This window comes from Atta colombica, unplaced genomic scaffold (assembly GCF_001594045.1).
Source record: "Atta colombica isolate Treedump-2 unplaced genomic scaffold, Acol1.0 scaffold207, whole genome shotgun sequence".
Taxonomy (NCBI): Eukaryota; Metazoa; Arthropoda; class Insecta; order Hymenoptera; family Formicidae; genus Atta; species Atta colombica.
The window spans coordinates 622,362-633,806 of NW_017259302.1; positions in this window are offsets into that span (position 1 = coordinate 622,362).

Below are 11,445 nucleotides of genomic sequence, written 5' to 3' on the forward strand. Positions count from 1 at the left end.
TTATGGTAATTTAAAGCCAATATTCTTCGAATAAAAACTTTTATAAATTGATAAATAATCATCGGCTTTATTTAACTTCCTTTAAATATATTTTCAATTCTCTTATTCTTATTTATAATAAAATAATAAACAACATGATCTTTAATATTTTTACGTCATATGCGTTCTGTATAGAACAGTACCAACAAGAAACGTATGTCAGATTATGATTAGATACGAGATATGAAAAGTTATCACTAATATACTGCAATATTCTAATATACTGCAATAGTATTGTTCGCGTTTAGTTTGTGTTTACAATTTTCTCTCTTTTATCATAATGTATTTAAACAAGTCATATATTATAATATTAATCGGTAAAAATATTAATCGGTATACAATTTCGTAATCTATTACAATTAGAATATTATTTTTAATATTCTAATTGTAATAGATTACGAAATTGTATACCGATTAATATTTTCTTTTTAATATCATCTTGTTGTTTGAATAAATCTATAAAATTAAATAAATAGTTAAAAAGAATGGGAATAATTATATAAATATGCTTAGGACATATAAAAAATTAAATATTAGGTAATGTGCTATAAAAATATATTGAAAAATTGATTTTCTGATTGATATAAATATTGTAAGTTCATAAAAAAATATAATAGAAATAAAAAACTTTCCTTTCGTTATTAAGATATTGTTCTATTATAATAGCTGCGCCATTCATATTATATTACAAAATCCAGATCATTGACTACACTGTTACAAAGATTATCTATCTGCAAAAATTTACTATATGAAACGATGAGAGAAATGAAATAATTATTTATATTGTTGAAATTATTTATACAAATGTACAATGTCTAATAAATCGAAGTAGAAAATTTATGCAACAAAAAGGACTATGACACACGGTATTACTTTAAATGATTCTCACATCAAAGAGAACTATCGAATGATAAATTATCTATCATTGAGTAATGTTATTGCCGCTTGAAGCCATATTTCGCTGATTTGATCAATTGATTCGAAACGAGAGAGTCGAAAGTTTCATTGTACGTATACTCGTATGTATGTATTCTGCATGTATAAAGTTTGTTATTTTTACAGGAATAAAAAAACACAAAAACTATAATCAAATATAAACTAATAAAGAATTATATAAAAATTTATTTCAAAAGTACGAATCTCCAGTTTAATTAAGACGAATACATTGTCAATTTGTATAAAGGTCATCTTAAGAAAAAAAAAAAAGAATATTTCACTGCATTTGGTTTTTAACTAAATATCTAAATATATAATATTTTAATTCTCTATATAAATGTCACAGATTAATTACAAAATATAAGGAAAAAGATAAGTACTTTTTAAATCATTATTTATGACATAATATTAAATTTTTTGTGATACATTATAATAATTATTCCTTGATCTTAATAAATATTAAATATGAATAAATATTGCTATAAGAAAACAAGAGATTTACGAAAGCAAATTATTTTTCAAGAAAAATTATTTTTAATTATTATTTTTCCAACATTTTGATTTATGCTTGAGGATATTTATTTTTACCCGGGCCCATTACAAACTATCATGCTTGGTCATCGTATATCGCGTTATCTTTTTCCCAGACCCGTCGAACTTAATCATGTATAATTCGTCTTTCGACAATGGGCCAACTTATTGGCGAAATGTATATCCTTGGTGCCAGTCAAGGCGGCGCCGGAAATTCCCCACCGAGATTTTTTTTTTTTTTTTTTAACAGGTTTGACCGGTGGGTCCACATTATCATTGCATACATGCTTGGTAGTGAGAACACTTGAATCCAGGACAATGCTATAAGGCAAGTGTGCACAATGATCCAAATACATAGATAAAAGCGATATTAAAATATCATATGCTTGAAGCTAATCGAAATTTGATTTTTAAATGCAATTGCTGATGGAACAAAACATAAAATAAAACGTACTACATTCATATTTCGAAAATACATATATTTGTCAAGTTATATTTCTTTATTAGTGTAAATAAAAAGTTTTAAGAAAAAAAAATCACAATAATAGAAAATATATAATACTTCATTGTTTATTTTCTTATGTTTTTATAGAACTATTTTAATAAGTTATTCTATATAAAATTTTTCAAAATACTTTTGTTTAAATAAATAAATAATTTATAAATAATAAATAATAAATATAAATAATAAATAAATAATTTATTATAGAATATTTATACATAAAACTTATAAAACTTATATACTAAAAAGTAATAAATTTATAATGTTACAAAATTATTAAAAAACTGCTATTTTAGCTATTGCAAACTACTATCTCTCTTTAATAATAAATAATAAAAAACTCGTATAGCACACGAGTCTATCTTTCTCTATAGATATCCTAATTATAATAGTAGGAAACTGGACCGCATACTTACATAAATAAATAAGCGCTCATACGCGCGTTGGTGCATGTAACTAAATGAATCTTACGCACGAGTGAGCACCGCATTTACATACATTTAGCATGTTTAGTTATACACACAATTCTGGAACGGATACATTCGATGCTGTAATTCAAATAAACGTAAATATAATAGGTAATAATATGATATAAGAGATTATACGCGCGAGTCCTACTTTCAATATGTGATGTAAGAGAAAGTTTTAAAACACGCGCTAAATACTTTAATCCCGGTATCGATATCTTTGATCTGATAATCGTCAAGAAATTGATGTCGTCGACAAATTTTTTATTTATAAACATTTATTGTATCTTCGAAACGTATATCGTTTCGAAACTTCCGTTCAATTAAATTGAATAATAATAAATAGATATTCGCAGAGGCTTTAAGCAGACACGACCTTATATTTATAATCAATACTGATGACATGCTTTCGATACACATAACACATCAAAGAAAACTTTATGACATTCATTTCATATGACCGTAAAGTTGTGTTACAAATGTGTCGGCAAATTTCATTTTAAAGTGTTATGTATATATACACATGTGTTAAGCCCTCGTGTTTATTGGTCATTAAACCGTGCTATAATTACAGAAGATGCGGAAGCGCAATTAAGATGTTATCGCAAATATAAGACGATGCCGCTTGATAAAAAGTGACAGATTTAATTTACGGTGAAATTTGCTCTCTTGGAGCTCTCTCATCCGCTCAAATTAATTCCGACGACTATATGCTATCCAAATGATAGTCATGTCTCCAGAGAAAGAGTGTTGTGGAAAGAATGTGTCAGTTTTAACCCAATCTTGTAGATTATTTAATTAAAAAAGAACAATATAATAATATATATCAACGTAAACCTAATTTTTTGTATGAAATAAATATGACATGATTTTTAAAAATAAGCAATGAAGTACACAAAATAATATAATTCGTGCACATCTTATGCAAAACTATTAATTATTATTATTTTAATTGTAAGCCATAAATTTTTCGATTCTATGTATAAAATACTATATATTACTGTAATATATATTTATATTAAATTTTAAAAGAGAGACTTCTTTTTCTTTCTTGTTTGAACAAGCAAATTTTTAAAGACTTTTAGAGAAATGTAAATTCAATTTGGATCTTAGAGAGTGTATATTTAATATCTTTTTCTGCAAATTACAAATTATGTTGCTAGTTACAAGTTACTTCAAGTTTATTAAATTTACGTCAATGATATAAAAATGAAATGTAAAGTACTTTCAGTGAGACATGTCAATCATATAGAAAAGATAATTTATCATATAATATGTGTGCGTTATTTTTACATGAAATACGCCTACCTGTTGCAAAATCGCATCGTTACAACATCGAAATTCGATCACCTGCATGCCGAATGGCCCACGGGGATCCACAATATCATGAAGAAGAAGAAACGTGCGTACCCGGGGGCAGAGTAAGTGCGGAGAGGGTGAAAACCTTGGCATTCCCCATAATTGCAACTCGAATAATAATTCTCCCCTTCCACGAGACCTCTTGCCTTGTTTTCGTGACTCCGGATTCTGCGTATTTCTCCTCTGAAGCCGGATCATTGCAAATTCAGATGCAATCGTGATTGCAAATCGTTAGGTTCTTGCAATGTTATGCGCTACGATCTTACGGCATCTCATCTTTTTGCGGCTTTTAATTTACTACCGATAGCTGTTATAAAACATGTTATTTAGCACATTATTGCAATACTAAAGTAAAAGACGTATGATGTAATTTTTAGAAGATATATTTTTAAGTTTGCAAAATTTAAATTAAAAAATTGTTACATTATTTACTTTTTAAAATTTTATTAATAATAATACAATAAAATATATTATTAAAATATGTAATTCAAGTCATTTAATCTTGCATATAATTATTCGTAAGTATTACATTTTTATGATAACATCATTTAAAATAAGAACAAGAAAAAATACTATAGTGATAAATATTGTATGAGAAGATTTTTATTTGTAATAATTTTTATCTTTTCTATTTTTTAATAATGTTAATAATTCTTTTACTCTTTATATAATTCCGGTTATGATCTTTCTCCACAAAATGCATCCGCTTCGGTGAAATAACTATAAAGAAAGTAATAATTAGAGAAATAAGAAAAATTTTTCCTTATAATTTTCTACGGTCACGAAGGAAATGAAAGCATAACGAAACAAGGATACAATCGGAAAGATAATTTTAACATCTTATTATCACCATTTTTTACATCTCCATACTTCATAAAAATGTTGGTATTAAATATGTCAGCAAAATATATATGGTTACATATATGGTTTCACATAAGAAAACCAGTTGTAGATTAATTTAAGTATAGAATTAATATAAGACCTTAATTCTTTCAGTCTGTTTGGTGCTAAACCTTACAGTAATACTGCCATAATATTGAAGTATTTAATTTTGAAAATTTATTTTGATTATAAGAAATCAAATTTTTTAATTATTTTTTATATTCTTAATATTTTCTCTTTCTTAATAATATTTAAACACTACTAATTATTATTTCTTGTTCTTAATATTCTTTTTATAATTTTTTGTTCGTATATTAAAATAATTATTAAAATTTTTAGAATCAACAAGTCATTTTTATTGAAAAAAATCATTTATTTATTGAATTAAGCTTTTTAATCTGTTATATTGCACGGGCTTATAATACTTAACTATTGCCGGAAAAAGAAGATATAGGTAACGATGCAAATTTAACGATGCAATTATATATATCGCGCTCTTTTCGCATAATATAAGAAACGTCAAGGCAAAAAGGCCTCTAAAATCCATCTCAGTTACGCATTCTCAAACGCAATCCGCGAGATGTTAGATAATTAAATACATTAACCCTTCCTAGAGACAGCGGTGCATTTATTACAGTTATGTAAATCTCACGCAAGGCGGAGAGCATAATGCAATGATGCTTGGAAAAGTGGAATGCCGCCTACAGCGTTTACTTTCTTGCGTATGAGAGCAACAACTTATTCTAACGTATGCAAATAAGAACAAAAGCCACAGATAAAGTAACGAAAGTATGCAGATGCGGAAAAGTGAAATGTTTCATTATGAAACACAAAGGAAAGTATCTTGAAAAAAAAAACGATCACGGAATCTCTGTGAATTCATGCGATATGAAAAGAATAGCAATATGATATCTATTCTATTATTATGATCTATTTAGATCATAATCATCGATATCATTCATAAAAATCATGAAATAATATGGAAATATTTTATTGTACTTTCATTTTACTGATTTTACTCTCGATAAATACAAAACTTAAGGAGGATAGAAATAATTTGATCTGTACAACGTTAATGTTCGTTTTATAAAATATTTGTGAATACTTCTCTTTCTACATCCTCTGCGTTTTCTAATTAATTTATATATAAATTATATAAATTTATATATAAATATCGTGGGATATATAGATATGCAAATATACGTGCCTAAATAGTTGGGACTGTATGAATCCGTGAAATCGATTTTATATAACATACGTTTATGAAATGTGTGATCAGGGCATACCTATTATTAGATAGTCACACGGCATCATACAATATTACGTAATATGTATGCAGTTGCGAACATCACTATACAGAATGTTTCTTGGCATTCCGTATGCGAAAGGAAATCAAATCAAAGCTGTCTTAGAATTAACTGGAAATTAGACATCTCGATCGGTACGTTAAATGCAGGACTTTACTGGACAGAAGTCTGTTTCTCATTTAGAAATAAAATAACGATTACTAGTGATAGAAGAAAGCAAATAGCATGTATGGTTGCAGACAATGATATTAGGCTGACAAAATGTTGCACGCATTCTTATTGCATTTTTTATTATTGCTTTCTTTTTATCGCGAGTGAACGAGTTGTGTCGCTTCCGTTAATTCTATATGATTTAATCTGATATACTCGTCTTACATACACACAACTGCTACAATATCAACTATTTCCCAACGTTTCTCTCGCAGCAGCGAGATGGGAACTATGGGAACTAACCACAAAAATACAGGAAGATATGCTTGATGTCATCTGATATCAGATTTATAAATTAAAGTTAACACAATCAATCACGTGAATCAATCAACACGTGAGTCTTCTTGTAATATATTCGCTGTTCCCTTTCTTATGAACTTAAAAATTAAAAAATTTGTATGTCAGATACGCTCTCTTATTATAATTACGTAAAATATTGAATATTATCGAAATAGAATTTTGAGGATCAGTTTCATGGGAAAATAATCGTAATTATCTCGATCGCGTGTTTGCCATTAAAGTATATCGCGTACATAATTGCATTACTCAATACAGAATAACATGAAATATTTGATACTCCCTATTTAAGACTAAAAATGGATCACAGTTAGCTATTATGTAATTGATTAATTACATAGCATAATTAATCGTATGTCATTATATCACAGAAGAAGGTGGGTCTACTCTTGTAGATTATATCAATATATCTATCTCGCTTAAACGACGCTGTTCTTCGTTGATGAATTTTACAATCGAATGACGAATTTCACACGTATTTGTAATCCTGCAATCGCGTTTCTCATTATTACGAAGAATGGCTCGTTTGATGTCCGTTCTCATTAATTCCGCGCGATCTAATCCGATCATAGTCTTTGCGATCGACAAGCATGTCGACTGACCGACCCTGATCGAGCCGCGTCGAGAACAGTATTCTTTGCAAGGATCGACTTTCGCTCCGTACATCGTCGCACGCGCTCTGCGCAATCTTGCATCTCGATGTTACTTATGCGCGATCCCGCTTCTGCGAGAGAATCGTGTTTTCTATAACACCTAGGCACAGGTGAATAGAACTTATGTGTGTGCCTGTGTAGAGGTTGTAGACACGCGAATTAATCTAGTTCAGACCGGAGCGAACCGATTCTTCTTCCCTCTTTCCTCTCACAATTGAGAAGCTCGCAATTATTATATTATTAATAGTTTCAAATATACATTTATAATAATGATATTGATTATGATGGTTAGATAATCATATTTTGATCCACTGCTGTGGTACAAAAAATGGTTGTTAAAAAAGGGCCGATTTTTCTTTTTAGAATAAGTATGTAAATAAAAGAGATATTTATTTTATAGATTTTGATCTCCTAATTACGATAAAATTAATACTATATATATATATATATATGTATAAGTCATGTAAAATCGATAAAACAACGATGTACTTGATATAATATTACGCGTATTCTGTGTATATTTTTTAAATGTATTAGCTTCATATAAATCATTCGAATTTCTATAAAATATACCATGTTTTTGCTCAATTTTCAAAAGTTCTCTAAATCTTACGAATTTTTTTAGATTTATCATATTTAGTCAAAATCTATAAAAAATATTTCTTTTCTTAAATTTTACAGCTTTTTTTCTATCTTTTACTTATATTTATCGTAATTGGCCCATTTTAATATCCTCTTTTTACATATTTTGAATATCGTTTATCATAATGCCTTTTAATTAAAAAGTAACATAAATTTTATTTAAAATTATTAAAAATATACTTTTTGATAATAGCATTACATCAAGCGAATTTCGTTACATTAATTGATCGTAATAAAATAATCGTAAATTATAAAAAACTCAAACTCTAATTATAATATAATAAATATAATTTAAAATTATTACTATAATTGCAGTATAATTTCATTTTTTTGCTCGAAAACATAAGATTCTAAAATTAAAAAATAAAAATTAAAGATATTATCGAAAATAATATTAACATTTCCAAATAAATATAATTATTAAGAAAAATTCTATATGTTATAAAATAAAAGTTAAAAGTTTTTCTTAATAGTTTTTCTTAATTTATTTGAAAATGTTAATATTATTTTAGATAATATCTTTAATTTTTATTTTTTAATTTTAGAATCTTATGTTTTCGAGCAAAAAAATGAAGTTATAGTAATGTGATTTTAAATGCTATTATAGTTGCTATTAGAGTTTGAGTTTTTTTATGATTTACGATTATTTTATTACGATCAATTAACGTAATGAAATTATTAAGAATTTCCTTCTCTCTGTTGGACAACACAACGGTCATTTCACACGCACTTCAACTATTTAATTCACATTGTATAACACATTCACGAAATCTTGCAGAGTCAGCCAATACCTTCAGATCGTACCGCGAATACTTTCACATGCGATTCCTCATTGAAGCTTTCTCTCGCACGTTCTCTGTCGGATAAGAGGAAACAAAACATACTTATCCGTTTGTTGATTGATAAGAATCTAAGTGGATCACTTATCTCAAGAAAATCTCCAAAACGTGTTGCGAACTATGGTACAAGAGTAATCGGTGATTATGCTAAATGGAAAACGAGCGTGAATCAGATAGGGCAAACGAGATATTTGGTCCACATGCTTTTGCGTATTTCTGATCTGGTTTTTATCCAACCCGAATAGTCGAGTTCTGATTGATGAACTAAACCGAGCTATAAATTATGGTTTAACGTAACATCTACTTACACGTACATCTGTGATTATTTTACTTAAACATTGTCGACAAAGTTGTCAATGAAACAAATTTATACAATAATATCGATTATCATAAATAGGATCTGAATTGAATAACACAACGATTGAAACAAATATTTAACAATTGATAAAACCTGTTGCTAACAGTTAAAATTAAATCTTGAATTAAGATCATTTTTATTCAAAAATTTTGATTATTTCATCCAAGAAACAAAAAGTTAATTAAAAATAACTTATACGAAAATTAATTTGTAATAGAAAGTAATAATTTCTGTATCTTCTTTTATTTTGTATACGATATTTCTATAATGTAATTTATACATGACTTTATATCTATACAAAATTTACAAGTATTATTGAGAAGAATGTGAGAAAAGATTTCTCCTATTATTACGACTTAGTGACCAAAAACTACTTTCTTATTCCTTTTCAAATAATGTTCTCATGAGAGAACATCTCAAATGAGAATTTGATTATTCATGGAAGATATGTGAAACTAACAATAAGCAAGACTACCATCGATTATAAAATGATAATCCATAGATTTAGAAACTTGTTAAACATATATAAGCTAGTAATTGTTATTAATATATGCGACAATCGTATTCTCTGACACTTTCTTATTCTTCTGATAATATCCGCTTCACAGGAGAACATTGCCGTCGTTTATTATATCACAATATTCTATCATATACATGCCGATCGTCGTGATTCACACTTGCCGAGACTGGTTTGCATCCTATATTATTGTATCCTGGTAGCGTGTTACTCCACATGTTAAGAGCTTGTTTCTAACAATAAAGCTGATTCATACTTTGAACTGACTAATTGCAAAGTTTAATTTAAAGGATTTGTGTGACGTTTGTAATAATTCTATTAAATCACTTATATTTAACTGCGTTTCAAATCTAATTATATTATTTAAGCTGTAAAAGACAATTTATATTTATATATAATTATTTATATATATAGTATTAGTTATATATAAGCATTTCTTTTTTAAATAACAGTTTTTAATACATAATTATCAATTAAAAAAATCGTAAGAAGTTACTAGAAAATATAACTATTATTTTTATATTTTTAAATTTTTCATAGATTCATTTAAAAAAATCAATACATAGAACAAACTAAATCTTTAAAATTTAAATTAGAAAAACGTTACAAATTATTAAATAAAATACTTTTAAAAATTTTACTTAATGAAGAGAATTTCAAGTTGAATCTTTAATTATGAAAATGAGAAAATGCTGTGTGTTTCCATTAATCACAGCTAACATTAACAGGGCTTGGCAGATCTTTATCTTTATTTGTCCTTATAACTTGACTTTACTATTAAAATTCATTTGTTATAATTCGCCAACAGCTCATTGTACGTGTACGCAGAAAGTGAGAGGACGTAAGCTTCTCGTAACTTGTAATAGTGCCCGACATTACTTTCACAATGAGAGCAAGGTCTTATTTTCTACATTGATGGGTTTCGCTCCTTTATTTCTATCGGCATGTTTTATTTCAGTGTCCCTTTATACATTATTATGTATGGAAATGTTAAATAATTTTTAAATGTAATTTATATTCATGCAAATTAAATCTACGAACAATTACTCGTGCATATATGTAATTAATGTGAAAAGATTGATTATGTAAATATTATGATTTTCCATTTGAATCTGAGAAAAACGCAATTTTCAAATAAATATATCTTGAAATGAATATTGTAAAAAAACATTTATAACATTTGAAAAGAATTTTATTGCATTTGTAGAAGGCGAAGTATGAGAATTAAAAAATAGAAAATTAAAAAGTAGTCATATTTAAAGTACATATATTTAAATACATATTGCTTGCTAATTTATTCAGTGTTTAAATTTTTTATAAAATTATTTATTTCATGTGGCTCTTAATTAAAATTTTAAATCTATACAACAAGCTAAATATGAAAATATGAATATTTTAATTAAATTTTAAAAGATAATATATATTTTTATATTATTTTCACATATATTGAAATAACATTAATAATATATAATAAAATATTATATTATTTTTATATATTTCATTTTTGAGGGAATAAATGATATCGATGAAACAACGTTGATAATATCAACATCGTTTTTATCAACGTTCTATAGCAGTGATTCTAGATAGAGAAGAAATCTTTCTTGAAATGTAACATTTAGAGAATATGATAACATCTATTGCATAAAGTATGAACAGGCTTATAAAATTTATCGAATTTTTATACTATTTATTGTTTAATTATTAAGTATTCATAATATTCAGTAATTCTTAATAATAAAATTTGAGTAAGCTACTCAAGTTCGATTTCGATAAAATTTTAGATGTGCAATACTAATTAAATATAGTTGAATCCATAAATGCGGAGTTGCGAAAATATTTAATGTTCGAAATATTGAAATTTTATTTATTCCGCTTAATTAATTTTTTTTTAATTTTGATTAAA